General features: G+C 40.0%; 1 protein-coding gene across 1 annotated transcript in view; it reads right to left on the bottom strand.

The window, feature by feature from the left end:
- The window catches only part of MGAT5 (alpha-1,6-mannosylglycoprotein 6-beta-N-acetylglucosaminyltransferase), a 109,719-nt gene extending 92,746 nt beyond the window's left edge, over window positions 1-16,973 (bottom strand). Inside the window, exon 1 of the mRNA XM_014870824.2 lies at window positions 16,869-16,973. The gene's annotated coding sequence lies outside the window, so the exon portion shown is untranslated. The remainder of the gene's footprint in view (window positions 1-16,868) is intronic.
- Window positions 16,974-17,289: the final 316 nt, after the last annotated feature.

Here is a 17,289-nt window from a genome sequence, read left to right as displayed (position 1 = left end):
AACAATCAAACCCTGCAGTGAAGAAACCTTTACTTCATGCTCTCTTGTGATAAGATATTACATTTATAAGAGGATAAAGCAAAAGCAAAACCAGCCAACACAAACTCAGTTTGAATGCAAGGCCCAGTGAAGAGCTGGGGGACCCAACTTACACAGCCTGTCATGGCAAACAGGTGTGAAAGTCCTTTTTCCTACCAAAGTGGGCTGACAAAAAGCTTTGCCAGGACAGTTAAATTTTCTTTCTGCCACAATAGTCAGAGAGAACTCCTGCTTGGCTTGTCACTTGTCTTCAAAAACTAGAAGTTCCACAAAAGAAGGTAAACTTATCTCTTTTCCTCTTCTCTCCCCATCTCCCCTGGAGCTACAAATTAATTAAAAAAGCTTAAGCAACTATAAAAGCAATCAACAAGAGGCAGGGAGGAGTACAATTAAACAAATCCACTAATGTAAAACCCAAACTGCACGCAGACAATTGAACACAGTTTCCCTGGGTTGATTTCAATTTAAGGAAGGTTGAAAGAGCATTGTGCTATAATCTAAGCCTTAAGAGTAAGTTTCTTTACACTCATACCAACATAATAATTTGCTAATGCAGGAAAGAAAGCAATTGAAAGCCCCAACTGAAATATGACTGACAGAGTAACCACATAACCTTTGTTCTCTGTTAAGAGCTTGATGGACTTTGTTAATACTTATAATGTTACAAAGCAGGAGGCCTCCATGAATTGCTTACCTCACTTTGAAATGGGGTACAAAGGCTGATGTTTCTTTTCATCAAGGAAAGAAAAACTTCTAAAATATCTTGTCAGCTCTACCCAAAAGGCCTACAGAGCTCCTCAGTTCCAACAGTACTGATCCCATTAATCTAGAGCTACTACTTATGTGTTTGTCCTTGAAGAAAGTCCTGCCAGTGACACAGCACCTGAAGTAACTAAAACAATCCCAACATTTCTCAGTAGTTACACCACATTTGTTATGAACCAAACCAACCTCAGTAATGCTAATGTCAGAATTATCTTCTGACACAAAATCCACAGTACTTTGTTACAACAACCGTAAAGATTAAGTAACTTTCACCAGCCTAATATCTTTCTTATCAACAGTATTTTAACAAAACAGTACTGCTTGTATAAAGTACAGACAGCCCTTAATAAGAGGTCAAATGAATCAACGTATAAAGATCAGTTTATCAAGTGTATGTCAATATACTGTGGACACATTATCCTGAAAATGTATTAATGGCTGCATGCCAATCCTACTTCAAAGAAAGCTGCCATGCAAGTCATAACTAAGTCCTCCTCCTAATCACAAACATGAAAATTCCTTAACTCTTGGAAATGTATATTCAAAATTTAAGGGGGAGGGCAGGCACACAAAAAAACCCCAACAAACCCATACATGACATTTTCTGCCAAGGGCAAAACCACCAGGCATTCTCCAAAGGGCTGAGATGACTCTGAATGTTTTAGAGGACAATATTCTGGGCATACAAAGCAAAAATCCAGTAGGAACTTGGAAGTCAAAGAAAGCTTCCACAGCAATGATAACAGGTCCTTTGAAAAACAGTTATCAGAGCAGCTATGGAGGAAAAAGTGCATACACATCAGGAAATAGGACTGGACAGAAAAAAGCAGTTGGTAGAATATCTTTAGATTCAAATTGGGAAATAAATTTCCTTCATTTTCCTCATTTCTCTCAAATTGTTACTAACCTTTAATGTATTTTCCATCTTTGTAGTATTGCTCTTAGATTAACTAGCATTTACCAAGTGTTAAAAGTACATATTTTTAATATTAGGTAACTTATTCCAGAACAAAGTGAGTGGGTAGTGAATATTAGTGGGTATTTTTGCTATCACCATAACTAAGATCTGGGAGAAAAAACAAAAGCCAAACAAACCCAAGAAGAAAGGCTTTTTTTGTAACCATAACAAACAATAGTGAGGTTTTGTCTACATACTTCTTTGAAGGTCATCATAATGGGCCATAACAAAGGAATCGTTATCACCTAGGTTAAAATCTGATGAATTGTAAATAAAGATCACAACTGCTTATATTTGAGCTGAAGTACTTATGCTGGAAAAAAGTATATATACACCATCTGGTGCACAGTAATTACACAAATTAAAACCACATTTCTGTGGCCTGCCTTTAACAATTTTTACTGATACAGTAATACTTGATCTTCTTAGGGAGCATAATCTAAACTCATGCTGTTAAATGATCATAAGACTATCCAGTGCATGGCACAAGCAGTTCATTAAGCCGGAATCTTTAGAAACACTTGCTCCCCAGTATCAGCAGACACAGCTCCTGTAGCCTCACGTCACGCCATTCAATTTAATCCACAGGCAAGGCAAGTTAATTTCACACCTGCTGAGCGATATCGTGATGGATGGCACCACAGCAGGTCATTAATTTTGTTTCCTTTTGATTAATTTCACACCATACACTGGACACAGTCTTTGGAGCTACGGTGTCTAAGAGCAGGGCTTAATGCCTGCAAAGGGCTAAACCAGGTTTTGACTGCTTGCCAAAAGGTGAAGTACCCAGATGTGATGATACAAGTGAAAGGGAGCTTCACTAGGTTTGGCACTGAACTCTGACATGGTCACAGGTGTGGCAGGACAATCTGACCAAGCAGCACATTTTAAGTTTGTTGTTCTTGAGCACAGCCATAAAGCAGAAATTCTGGACATACCTTACAATCGAGAAGGCAAAGTCAGTTTTATTTGCCACAGAAACCCTTCCATCATTTAGTTACTGATGATATACCTAACAAGGTACAAAGATTTACTATGACTTCTACATTTCAAATATTTTATTTTAAATACTTTATATTTCAAATAAAAAGGAAGAAAAAATATCATGGTAACACAAGATGAAAGAAGAGGAAGGAAAAGTTAACATTCAAAGATGACAACAGCAGCCATCATTGCCACCAGAGCAGAAGGGGAAGCAGTGGGTCATTTTGTCACTCTAGTCAGTGAGGACATCTGGGACCCTTGGAGGGCTCTGGACCACAGGGGAGGGTCCAGGCACAGCAGAGGCTGAGCTGAGCCAGCAGCTCCCAGCTGAGGAACAGCCTCATCTCAGTGCACTTACCCTACTGCTCCAAACCTCTCAGTCTGACACCCCCTTTGTGCTACATGTGCCAAATCAACAGATCCCTCCATGAGCTGACTGAGATCGTGAAAACAAAAGAAGCCTTTTTCTTACATTAGCTTTCTGCTTGTTTCACAAACCAAGCTGTCTAACAGATGGGCCAGATAGGTATCAGAGCTGGTGAAAATGAAAAGAAGAAATTGTATCTTTCGGTAGCAAAGAGATGCTTAGCTTTTAAAGAGTGATTCAAAGCAGCAGCCCCAAAAGCCTCATCATCTCTATTGACTATGGAAGGACCTGAGCTTCCTAAACTCAAATTAGGATGTGCTTTCATCCCTTCTTTTCCCTTTCTCTGTGCACCCCAATATTCTACAGCTCAACAAATATCAGGGAATTATTGCTTGTCACTCATCCAAAGCTTTTGCTCTTTTGTTCTTCAAAATAGTGCTTTACAATATAGTATGAGCAAATTTTTAGTCTCTTTCTGATCATGAAGAATAATTTAGAAAACACAGAAATCTCATACTTACCAGCAGCCGTTTTTGTTAAGAGAAACTATCACAGTGAAGTGAAAATAGTGGAGAGAGTGACAGGGAAAATGGTTTTGTGATTTGACAAATGGAAATGACGTGAGACACGTGACTCAGTATGCATGGCTTAAATCTCAGTGTGGCAGGCTTAAGTGAGGAAGACACGAGCTACTCTGACTCCATCTGTGCCAGCAGACTTCTTCTCCAACCAGAAGTCACTGGCCCCTCACATCTGCCCATGGAACTAACCTCAGTGTCCCCTAGACATTACTGCAAACTAAATAGGGCAATAATTAATTTGCTATTTCAGCTACAAATCTGCTCTTGCTCGTTTGATTAGCATAGTTCAGGCTGTGTAGACTGGCCTTTCCATCAAGATTGCAGGAATCTGTCATACAGTCATCCTGTTGTCCTCTTCTGGTTCAGCACACTGACTGACATCATGACTTATTATCAAGTACTTGATCAAAGGCTCTGCACAAAGCTTGAATAGATGCTGATTTGATGTGCTATAATGGCTACCTGTTTATTTGCCAACATGTAATTTTCAGCATGAACTGAAAAATTTTACTGTCAACTCCCATAAAGAATCTTAAACACAGGATGAACAAGAGGTTGGATTAAGAGGACTTAGCCACTGAATGGAAATTCAAAGTAAATTATCTCAATCATCAGAAGCTGCAAGTTGGATTTTGTGGGCATTGCTGGCAACCAGTTATGAAAACTTTGACAGTCAGGAGTACCAAAGCAAAGCAGTTGCTGTTCTTGCTCATCATCACCATCACATGGTTCACATTATGAATGGAAAACAATTCAGTCCTTTCACCAATTACCCACAACACAGTATAAATAGAGTTTGTGAGAGCGTTAGTTTTTGATGTTTACATTCTTGGATGTCTAGAGAACACCTAGGTGTACCTCCCTTTGTATATCTCATTTCTAAGGTGCTGCTGAAGTTATTCACTTTCTATCTGAGATCTCTTTGTAGCTGAAAAAACCCAAACAACAAAACATTCCCCACCCCATTCCAAAAAACCCCTACAACCCTAAAGAAAACAACCTCCCAAAACCCCCAAACTGAACACCAGCCAAAATCTCTAAGCTATCCAGGTCACACTTCTCAAACAACCAACTTCTTATCCTCCCCTGAAAGTGGTGGTACTTTCAAAAATCAGAAACTTAATCTGCCTGTACATCATTTGAAATTAGGAAACAAGAGAAGTCCAGTTCTCAAGGCAAGTCTTAAACTGTTTTTTTTTAATCTCACACAAATAATAAATAATTAAGGTGAAATTTCCCATAAGTGCATAGATTAATGCTTACCAAATCTCTTTAATTACTACAGCAATTTGTGAACTAAAACGTAAGTGCAATAAAGAATGAATTTGAAACTGCTATATGCTTGCATATATTCATTATGCACATCACCATATGTCAGGCAGAATCTCTGAAGGTGAATCTCAAACAAGTGATTACCACTGAAGCAACATGATGGAGAATAAATTAGATGAGTGATATATTTAGCTTCATCCCAGCTTTGTCCCTAGAGGAAAGCATTCTCTCTAGTGTGGGAAGGGGAGGGGGCAAAAAAAGAAGCCTATAAAATTAAAACATGTTTTTCCCCAACACTAATGACCTACTTTTAACAGTCTTATGTAACTCAAAAATAAGATTATATTTGCATTGTCATGGATTTAGTCTTATATTTTTCAGTCTGAATCATATCAGAAGGTTATTTACCTCACCTGCCTACCACTAGGCAGAAAACTACCAGTTTTCTGAACTTTCTCAGTTTAAGAAATCCAGTCCCTCTCTAGCTTTTCAAATCAATTAAAAAAAAAACAAAAAAACCGAGTAAGCCTAGTGAGGTAACTTTGCACTTGTCTGAACTGTACAAGGTTTATACAATCTGAAGCTATGTAATTATGTTAAATACCTTCTCCTCAAATTTTCACCAGTCCTGGAATTCCCCCGCATGTACTCTTTGGCATTTTCTCAAACATGCACGTTGAGCTTTTTCCCCTGCAGTGCTGGGAACACAAACCAGTTCTTAGAACACATAGTTTAAACTGAAGCACTGTCATTAAATGAAAAGCTTTTCCAAAAACAAGCAGAACTGGGTCCACTTTGGTAACTGCTCTCTGAAAAGGTCATATAAAACTTAGCATTCACAAATCTCTTTGCCATTCATAGTTGTATGGATGGAAGAGACAAAAAAAGTTCCTTCTAGCAGAAAATCTTGCTGTGTATCAACTAAAAGCTCCTCCACACATTAGATGGACATTAATGTAAATTGAAAACACCACCTCTGTACAACAAAATATCCACATATTTGTCAAACATTATCTGAAAAACAGGGATAAGATCTACAAGGCAGTTAAATCAGACTTCCAAGGTCCACTCAAAAACATTAGATTACTATTTAGGTTAGTTCTCATGTGTTTCAATAATACAAACACACTATAAACAATATAATCTAAACACCAAGGCTTCCTTCCTTCTTCCTCAAAAAAAAAAAAACAACCAACCAAAAAAAACCCCAGCCCAACAAAAAAACAAAAAAACCCTCTAAAAATACCTCCTAAATAGCCTTCTAAATCCAAATGGTTTCCAGAATCAAAAAGGAAATTCAATAGGCAATATTGTCCATCTCTAGAATGGTGACAGTGAAAAGCTCTGCATTTTGATCTAACAAGATTCTAGTTAGGTAAATGTACAAGACATAAAATAAACCCACAGACAGGAATATTCATCTATAAATATATACCAAAACCCCTCTACTTTCAGACAATCTATTTGAAAATTATTACAATCCAGCAGTTAATGTAAATGCACAAAGCTGCCAAAAAGATCACGCACAGCTCTGAGCAGAATGTAAATGATCCTGAAACAGTACTGTAGTACCAGCAGAGAGGAAAACACAGACCACTTTACTGACACTACCACAGATGGATGGATTTCTTTACTGTTTAGTCAAACCTAATGAAGAGAAAAAGAGACAAAGAGACAGAGGAATAGATTTTCTAATATTATGAAAATACTCATTCCTTTCAACTCACAGGGGAAATGTGCTGGCAAACACATCTTAAAAGTTGATACAAAAAGCCTCTCTCTTTTCAACTCTATCACTGGGCTACATTTATTTATCTTTGTAACAGCCAGGATTTGACAGATAACCTGCAAATAACTATTTAAGGCATTGTCTTAGCACATTTCACACTCTGAGCAGTTCATTTGCTGTGTAAGCTACAACCATGAGGGTCCAACAGAGCATGGTATCCCATCCCAGCCTTACACCTGTGCTCCAGTGCCTGAAGTGGGGAAATGTGTACCTGAGCCACGTGCATGCAGGGGGACACCAAAACACATCAGCCTTCACTTCAACAGGGGCTGGAAGGGCCCAAGGCCAGGCTGGATGGGGCTCTGAACAACCTGGTCCAGTGGAAGGGGTCCCTGCAAGAGGGTTGGAATGAGATGAGCCTTAGAATCCCATTCAACCCAAAGTATTCTGTGATTTTATGATTAATTCTATTATTGGGTCTGCCTGACAAAACAAAGAATAAATTTTTTCAATAACATTTTCCTCTGGATTTCAGAGGAATGTGATATTTCTTTCTGCAGCTTTTATCACTTAATAGTTTCCAACTTAGGCTGTTATTTTAACAATGGGAAAAGTTGTATCCTACACTTTGGACTCAACATATGACTTGAGACTGAAAGAAGCAGCTTAATTATGAAATGACAGCAGTTACCATGGACTTACTGGACGTTTCACAAGACAGAATTTTAAAAGTTGCCTAAATTAAGATTTATTTGCTGCCTTTCTCTGTTCAGCTTTCCTACATTCTAACAGACCACTGAGATAATGTAAAGTTTCAAACTTATATTTTTTCCGTAATATTTTCATTTGTTTATCCTGACTAGCCTTTTTTGGGAGGTATAATGACAGCCTTAGATGAGATTCCTACACAAATATTTAGAATAATCAAGCCAAATATGTTATTCCAATAATATATTGGCTATATTAGCAAAAATATGGAAGATAATTCTGGTGCAAATAATCACAAGGGAAAAAAAATCTGTAGACCAGGACAAATTGCTGGACATTCATGGATTATCCAGTTTCTCAATGTGCTACTTTCATTTTCTGTAAATTCGAAGCTTGTGCAACATGGGCAGAGTCAGACCTTCAGTAAAAAATCTCTGAATCATTACAGACATCCTGAGTTCCCTTGAAAAAGCCTCATCAGGAAAAAAAAAACAAAACAAGAAGAAAGAGGAACCTTGTGGAAACTTTGTTGTGACAAAGAAAAAGATGAACTACTGGCCTTCTGAGGGCATGAAATCAATGCTTCAAACCATCTGTTTTCATAAATAGGTAATGAGCAACCCAACAGAAAGGTACAAGATGAACTAGAACCTATTATTAGCTGATTGTAACAAAGATTCAGCACAACTGCACATACACCATTCAGAGACTTCATCAAGTCCGACTTAATTGTACAGAAAAAAAAAAAAAATCCATCCGGGCTTGTCAGGTGGGTGGAGCAGGATGAGTGGGTTCTCTTCTAGTCAATTCAAGAAGTCAAGGAGTTTAGCAAATACGGACATTTCCTAACTGGTTTAATAAAAATAAAAATTAGGTTATAGGAACTGAAAAAGTTTCAGAAAAACACTTTGTGGGATGGGAAGGAATGCATGAGGTAAAGCTTACGTGTAATGTGTCTCAAAAAATTTCAAGTCTCATGATGAAATTGCATCCTTGAAAATGAAATCTTTGGCGTAAAACAGCAAAAGCTATTCAGAAGTCTGGATTAAGACAGAAATCATGATTTTTTACAAGCACAGCAGGAGATACAGAAAGCCCTCCTCACACATAACTGAAATCCCACAACACCAAACCCAAATTATGCATACTTAGATTGAGAGGTTCCCATGACATCTTAAATAAATTTTAATAAAGGAAACAAAGACCTGAATATCATAGTAAAGTGGACAACGGTTAGCACTGCACTGAGGCACACACCAAGACAAGTGGGAATATATTAGCAAAAGAAAAAGAAGTATGAAAATAACATTTGACAGATTTCTTTCTCTGTCAAATGTAAGGATGACAGAGCTGGACAGTCCAAAATAAAAAATGATAATGTTTTAATTTTGCATTTTTGTGGCCTGGACAAACATCTTTATCCTGAGCAATGGGCTTGATCCCCATAGTAAAGTCAAGGTAGGCACTGTAAGGTTCCTGCAGTAATTTCTTCCAAACTACAATGCTGCATCAGCACCCTTTTTAATTAAATGTCAAATTTTAGTTAAAGAATAAGGTGGGTGGCATACTTAAAAATATTCTGTAGCTCGACAAAGGGCAAGAGTACACCTTCATTAAAAAACTCTTTTCATAATGCACATGGAAATCAATAGTGTGAAATCTGAGTTGTACATCAGGAATGTATACAGTGAGGGGGCTTTTTTGTGTTTTTAGATTTGGATAAACAAACAAAAATGTATATTGATAGTAGGCAATGGAGTTCAAGCTTGCCATATCAGCCACGAACAACACTCAAAGGTAGAACAGACTTGAGGTAGAAATGAGAGTCCAAATAGAGCCCAAGACAATTCAAACAAACCAGAGTACTAATGGTCGATGGGGAAAATAAATCCATTTTTTAAGTACATGGGATGAAGGAAACTTGCACTTCAAATGAAGGGGAAAAAAGAACCCCTGCTACTTAACATTTTTTTAAACTCCAAATAATGAGAAAACAGATTCTCCAGATCTCCATCTAACCCCCTTCTTAAGCCTAAAAAATGCAAAATTCATGTAGACCAGTTTTCCACATGTAGTTAAACTACAATACTATTTTTCAAGTACAGCTTTTTAAAAAAGAATTTTATTATCTCCATTTATAAGGTTCACAGTTTTCTTTGCTCTAGAAGTGGCCATGTACACGTCAATATCTCAGTGTGTAAAAAGTGTTCCTAGGCATGTTTTGATTAACTCAGTAGTGGCATTCTGTGGCATTACACAGTGCACAAGCTATGCAACCGGTGCATATGGAAACTGTGATGCCAGGAAATGAATCAAGGTACAAGGACTTTAATAGAAGCTGAGCAGAAGCTAAGCCTGCTACAAGCTTTTGCTCTGTATCAGCCAGTACAGCCCTCAAAGGAAAGTTTAAGTGTACACTTGGGTCTCGTTGTGCTGGTTTCAGTATACAGAGACAGAGGTTTAAGTAGCATCAACTCAAAAAGAGCTTAAGTAAATTGCAATGTGCCTTTTACACCGGCACAGAAGTTCACCCAGTGTGGTTAATCTCTCCTTACATCCCTGTAAAGATCCAGTCCTTTCACCACAGACCCATGGCAATACTGAATCCCTGCTGGTAACAAATCAACAGTGCTGCAACAACTCCTCCTTTACTGCACGTTCAGGAGCCAGCTTGGATCAACTACTGGACTTGAACTCGGGAATTCCAAACTTACAGTGGGAAAGTACTAATTCCACAGAACTTAATCTCAGATGCAGGTATGCAGAAAGTGGTAATGGAAAGCAAGCCTTCAAGCATCTTCCAGCATGAAGCTCCTCCTTGCTCCCTCAAATATGCTCTAATTTACCTTGGGGAGAATTTTGTCATGGTGGTTCAAGTGAAAAGCTACTGTAACCTTTTCCTCAAAGGAATCATGAATTGTCCCATTAAGTTATCAATCCAGAACCCAAGGGGAGTCATTTCAGATACTGGAGGACTTCATAAAGATTGACAACTGGGGCCAAAACCTGATATCAGTAAGCTGCCCGAGTGGCCTCAAACCACCAGGATGCAGATTCAGTAAAAGGTCAAATCACTTTGTGAAACCAAACATTCCTGCAACTTGGTTTCATTTCTCACATCATTAATACAGTGAGAAGTTTTTATTTTACTGATTATCCAATTTCTTGAACTTAGGAATGCTGAGCTACTGAAAAAACTCAGGGAAAGTATTCCAACAAGAACTACAGCTTATCTATAAGGAGCACAGTTTATCTTTGCTTTTCAAGAGAAGTTAAGCTATCAAAAGAAAGAAAAACTTTTTTTTACTATTATTGTTGATTTATAAACAAACTCTATTGGCATTTAAGAAAATGTCTATTGAAAATAACAAGCTAATGTTTTCTTTTCAGTGATAACCATAAGCATATTTCAAGTATAACTATAAAATATGGCAACTTGATTACAGGCTCTTAAAATTAGACAGAGTATTCAAAACTGGTTAATTTAATCTGCAGTAAAATAGCTGTTAGATTTAGCAGAAAAGCCACTGGAAGCATTCTACTCCTGCATGCTTTTTTGCAGTCTAGTAAAAGAAAAGTAGCTGCATCACACACAGAGATGTGAAGTAGAAACAGAATGATACTGCATTTCTTCATGTTCTTGGAGGATCAATAATCCTGAAAAAGAAACTGCATTTCATGAAAAGAAATACGGGGAAGCAAACTGCTTATTTTTACAAGAACTCAGAAAACCAAATCAATGTGCTAAGGGACTGATTGGAACAAGGTAGCTTTAATAATGTGGTCAAATATCCTGTGAAGCCTAGGCTGAAGTCTGAGTGGCAAAGACTGAGAAATCTTTTTTTACTGATCTACAGTGTGTTCCACACCCTTTTCCTATACTGTTAGATCAAACCTGTACAGGGAGAAGCAAACTAAGAAAAAGGTAATGAATTGAAATGCCTGATACAGAGATGTAGTGGTGCAGCATGAAACTTCCTTGAGCAACTTAGAGCTGGTATTTTCATTCTTCTAAATCAACAATATAAAAACCTGAGTCACTGCACAAACTGTACCTGAACAGGGGCTATCAAGAAAGACTCAGAAATTACTTATAAGCTTGTTAGGAGGTAGACTATAGATTCAAGGATTTTATTATGAATACTATAGCAATTTTCAAATTCACTGAATGAAGGAGTTATGTATATTTTTAAGTCATGTATACCATGCAGACAAGGTTTATGTGTCTAATGAAATGTTTCAGATAGTCCATCTTTAATCAAAACACATGTTATGCATCATTTTACAAAAAAGAAGGTCAAAATAGGAGAGAAAATACAAGTTTAGTTATGTGGGTCCTTAAGTACTTGAAATTGTCTTCCAGGTATATCACAAGCATTCTGCAGAGTTCAAAAACTGTATTGAAGCTGCATTGAACAGTAACAGCTCTCTGCAAAAATGGATCAGAGAAAAAGAGTGAGAACAGAAAAAAAAAGAAGAAAAAAAAAGAAGAGTAAGACACAGCATTTCCTGCTCAAGAGAACTACTGCCCAAGGGAATATATGCCGATAAAGAAGATTCTTATTAGTAAAAGAGTAAAAATGTGTTAATCCACTCTGGTTACACATATTGCAGACAAGAGGACTATGACACAACCTGGCAGAATCTAAGTGCTCAGTTCCTTTCAAAGGTCAAAAACCATCCAGTTCACGAAACAATCTTGGTCAGGAAAGGTAATTCACTGCAGTTTGTACCTTTTATGACCAGGTAGAATCATAAAATCTCTTCGGTTGGAAAAGGTACGTGAGACTATCTAGTCCAAGGGTCTACACATCTTTCAAATACCTCCAGGATGCTGGCTCAGCCCTGGGCAGCCTGTTCCAAAGCCTGACAACCCTTTTGGTGACTTTAGGACGTTTACCTAGCATGCAATCTATTACTTGATTAGTAGCTGTGTGAGAATGCCTTGCTTGACTCAACAGAGGTTAAATAAAAAGCTGAACCAGTCACGGTGCACATAGGAAAGGAGGAACACAATCTTTAGAGGCAAGGGGAAACAAGCAGCAATAAACTTCATTACCCTAACAGGAGTGAAAAAAAAACCAACAACTAAAAAAGCTTTTCGTTTTAAAGCTATTCTAGGGAAACATAACCACAAGGAATACATTTTATGTCAAAGATTATATATAAAGAAATGTACCAAACTACATGACCCAATAGCAATAACCAATAAAAGTTAAATCTGGCCCAGTCTGCTACTTGTAATCTAGGGAAATCCTTTTGTCTAAAGACAAGGCCAAAAGAGGTAGTTGATTGCTTTCAAAGATTACAGGATTTTATCAGGATATAAAAATCAGTAAGACAAATGTCAGCAGGTCAGACTAATAATCAAGGTTAAACAGTTTGGAATGCCTGTGGGATATAAGAAAAACTACAGTTAGCTAAGAGGAGTAAGAGGTCCTTGTGAGACTCAAAGTGCCAGGATCACAGGATTCTTAACTCATACAAACCATAAATAATAAATCAAATGAATCACTGCATTGACTTTCCTCGTGAAAACGACTTCGCTATTTAGAGTACCGTAAGAGGGAATCCCTGTCCCTCAAAGTATTTCCTCTTTGTACTTTCACTGCAGTGTCTCCCTACCACACAAGCTGCCACACATGTATGAAATCTCTTTAGCAGAAGTTTCTACAAGAAAGAGCTGCATCATGGCCTGAGTGCTTTCACAGACCTTGGACTCGAAGGATTGACCTGATTAAAGCAGACAAGACTTCTCCTTGTGGGAAGGTAAGAACAAAACCCCATAATTCATCTCAAGGCAGCTGAACTATTCCAGCTTGAGTAAAAGAAGAAGGCTATCCACTCTGATAAAAGTCTGCATTGCCACGGAAAGCCTCTGCCTCACACCTGGAGGCTGTGTCAGTACTTATGTTGTGAATTCTGTGTAATTATGGTGGCTCCTCCTCTAAGGACAACCACTTTAGAGAGTCTATGTCCTTATCCAAAATCTTCCTCTGAACTAGTCTAAGTTTATATAAACTCCACTCACCCTCTTTTTGTAGCCATAATTGACAGTAACTTATAAAGTCACAGGAACAAGAAAGAAATAGTAAAAAATAAAATAGGGTCAAAAGCAAGCCACTATGATCTGAGTGAGATTTATACCTCAGAGAAATTATACTTCCTTATATTATAGGTCTTAGCTCTTCAAGAAATGAAAATTAAATTGATAAGGAAGCCTTCAAAACTTCAATAATAGAGGGCATATAGAGGAAAACAAGGAGGTTTTGAGTGTGCAGACATACAGAGGGTAGCAAATACAATATTCCACTTTTTCTTCTGAAGTATGGAAGGACAAAAGACTTGTTAGGGGGGGGTTGTTTATGTGAGTATGTGTTATATGAAATACAGAGATGCACAAATGCACTTGGCAAAAGTAGAGAGGAATAAAGAATGACCTTATTCCACTCCAAACAGTTAAGAATTTTTTTGAAACTGAAGATGCAGTAATAGCAAAACTGCTTGATCCCTGAGAGTTTCCACTCATCAAATTCCCAGCTGATTAGCACTGTGCAGCATATTCATTTCCTCAGCAGATGCTTCCAATGTTTTTCACCAAGAATTGCTGCTGGAGTACTCTGGTTCCAAAACAGGCTAAAGAGAAGAGTTCTGCAGACACTTTGGGAACAATGTGACATAAGTGAAAATACTATCAGAACCTGGCACTTTGATATTCATCAGTGTATTTCTTTCCACCATCTACTTAAGAGACTGAGCAAACACTAAGTCAGACAATCTGTTGGCAAATAACCATAATGTTTGCCACTGGATCTCCCTTGGGACTGCTCTTCCTAACAAAAAACCTGAACTAATTCTCCCATTCTCTCATAAGACATCAAGTATCCTTTAGATCTCAATCTTCTCAAAACATGAACATTGCATTCACATAAGCCTACGAAACACCAACCACAAAGCTAATAATACCTGCTAGGGGCAGTTAATGTCAATGACTCCTGAAGTTCTATTAAAATTTTGGAGCCAAGATGAGGAATGAAACTGCACACTAAGCTATTTTACTCAACAGAAGCAAAAGCAGAGTGAACTTGTTAGATGACGGTTGCATACAATGCCAAAAACATAACCCAGCAAATGAAATAAAAAAAATAATAATTTCAAACTTGAAGGGAAGGGAGTGGTGCTAGTAAAATTCCACGTATTATCTGAAGCATAGAAACTAACAATAAAGAGCTTTCTTTTTCTTTTTTATACAAGGGAATAGAAGGGAATCTGGTTGGAGGGAGATGACTTAAAACTGGAGAGCAATTGTCTTTATTCTAAGTAATTTTAAGAATTCAGAAAGCTTCATTATTTTGCCAGATTCTATTTCATGAAGCAGATTAAGGATTTTACATGATTTGCACCCAGTGCTGCTGGCTGCTACCCAAGTTTTAGGCAGTCTAGTTTGGGGAGCTTAGACAACCTGATCTTCTTATATTCAGCATTCAGTCACTTTGTCTTTCAGCATCTTTTTAGTCCAGGCTGTATAAGCTGCCTTCCTCCGGGACAGCAAGATGGATTTATCACCCAGAAAAGAGGAAGCATATGTTCTTATTTAATCCTTATTCTGTTCATACAAAATAAATCCATATTCTACATAAGAGCAACAGAAAACAGTGTGCATATGTTAAATAATGAAGAATAGACATTTCTTGCAGTAAACATACCACTCCACGGGCCATTTTAAGAGTAAACTACTCCCTACATCTCAGATAGGCAAAGAACAGAAAGCAGAAGGGAAAATACCTTGTATGCAATAAAACCACTAAAGAAAAAGGTGAAAGGTTTTCTCCCTATTATGAGGCTTGGTACAATCAGCAGTAATTATGTGAATCGTGGGTGCTGCAGTAAGCAGTGTTTCTCATGAAGTACAGTCAGTCATTACAAGGAGATCAAGAAGGAAAAAGGTAAATTGCCCATTCAGACTAAATTGAACTTCGTGTCCCCAGGCAAAATGTTTTCAATAATATAAAAACCAAGAACTAACCAGTTCCACCTTTCCTGAAAGCTTTTTATGAAATGGCAAAATTATTCTGAAAGAACTGAGATCACCTCATAGATTTGGGAGCAAAGACATACCCCCAATCTGGAAACAACTTCAAACACTCTCCTCCTGAGGACAGAGATTAGCTGATGAGTACCAGCGACTCCCTCCACCCTACTGGCATTTTTACACACAAAGCTGTTTGCTGAGATAAAGCACTTGCACAGCACTAAGTCAAAATTCATTCCTGTATTTAGGACTATGAGTCATGCTGTTGAAAAAGCCATCATACTATTTCATGGGGACAAGGCGACAAATAGGACTGTATAATAACATGAATCTCAAGAGTGAGCCTTCATATAAAGTGTTCTATTCTTGCTGCAGTTATCAAGAGAGATTGATGTAACAAGACCTAGGGCAAGAATTGAGAATTCATTTTCTCAGGTTTGTTGACCCCAATGCCAGAAGAAAAATATGCTCTCAAAAGATGAGACTGATACCGTACCATATCTGGAAAAGATGGAACCTACAGACTCTTGACAGTGGGGAAAGCCTCTACCCCAGGAGAGGAAAGATTTACTTCCTGAAAACCGAGTGACGTTCATTTTCCCCCGAATATGCTAAAAAGTAACTTTGCATTAAACGGTCGCTGAAACTCAAGAAAAGACAATACAATACTCGTTCAATATAGGTCCACACACCTATGCAATCACATCAGGTCAGTCAGTGCTTTTGACAGAAATCCCTGCCATCAAACCACAGGGTGATGTTGATGTGTAAGAAATACCGAAGCTGGCAAATAAAAAGCGCCGTTTTTTTCCAAACGTCAATGCATCTCTGGCAAAAAAAAAAAAAAAAAAAAAAAAAGTAGTAGTAGTTACGGCAGCCCAAGGCACATTTGGCACCGAGATGACAGCTTTCAGGAACCTTTTTCTCAAATTCACGTCCTAGAGGGTTACCAAAGCATTGGAGAGGAAACAAAACGAGCAAACCGGGTGGAACCGAGAGCGTGTAAATGGCATCGTGAAGGGGAAGATTTCAACAGACTCTCGCCCGAGATTCATCCTCCCACCCGCGGCACCGCGAAACCTCCCCGTGCGCCCGGGGCCGCCCCGTCCCCGCAGCCCCCGCCCGGCCCGGGGGGCCCCGCCGCTCCCCGGCCGCGGAAGGTCGTTCCGCAAGGTGACGGGGACGGCCGGGCCGCGGCCAGGACGGGCCCCGCCGCTCCGGGGCGGCCGCTCGGCGCTCCCCCCATCCCCGCATCCCTCCCGCTCCGCGCCCACCGCCGCGCCCGGCGGGCGGGGGCGATGCCGCCGGAGCGGGAGGGGGGTGGTGGTGTTGTTGGCGAGCGGCACCCCCCCCGCACGGCTACAGCGACCCCCGCAGCGGGGCTGGGCGCGGCGGCGGAGCCCCGCCGGCCCCTTAGCCCGGTGCTGTCTCACCTGTCTGGGCGGCGCGCAGGTCTCCGCGCCGGGCGGAGCGCGGCGCAGCGCCCATGGCCGAGCGCGGGCGGAGGCGCGGCCGCGCCGCCGGGGGACGGGCCAGGCGGGGGCGGGCGGCGCCGGGGAGCGTCTGCAAAGTGCCGGCCGCGCACGGGGGCGCAGCGCAGCGCGGCGGGGCGGGGCGGGGCGGGGCGGGGTGGGCGGAGAGAGGAGGGCGGGGCGGGGCGGGGCAGCGGGCGCTCGCGGCCGGAAGCGCCTGTGACAGGGCGAGGCAGAGCGAGGGAGCGTCTGCAAAGTGCGTGCCCGGGCACGGAGCGCGCAGGGGCGGCCGTGCGGGGGAACCGCCCGGGTGTGGGCGCAGGCCCCGGGCAGCGGGCAAGGGTGTGGGCACGGGCAGCGGGCACTGGGCACGGTCGCAGCC

The sequence above is a fragment of the Sturnus vulgaris genome, chromosome 7 (genome assembly GCF_052056855.1).
Source record: "Sturnus vulgaris isolate bStuVul1 chromosome 7, bStuVul1.hap1, whole genome shotgun sequence".
In the NCBI taxonomy this organism is placed as follows: domain Eukaryota; kingdom Metazoa; phylum Chordata; class Aves; order Passeriformes; family Sturnidae; genus Sturnus; species Sturnus vulgaris.
This window is presented reverse-complemented; position numbering and strand designations above follow the sequence as displayed.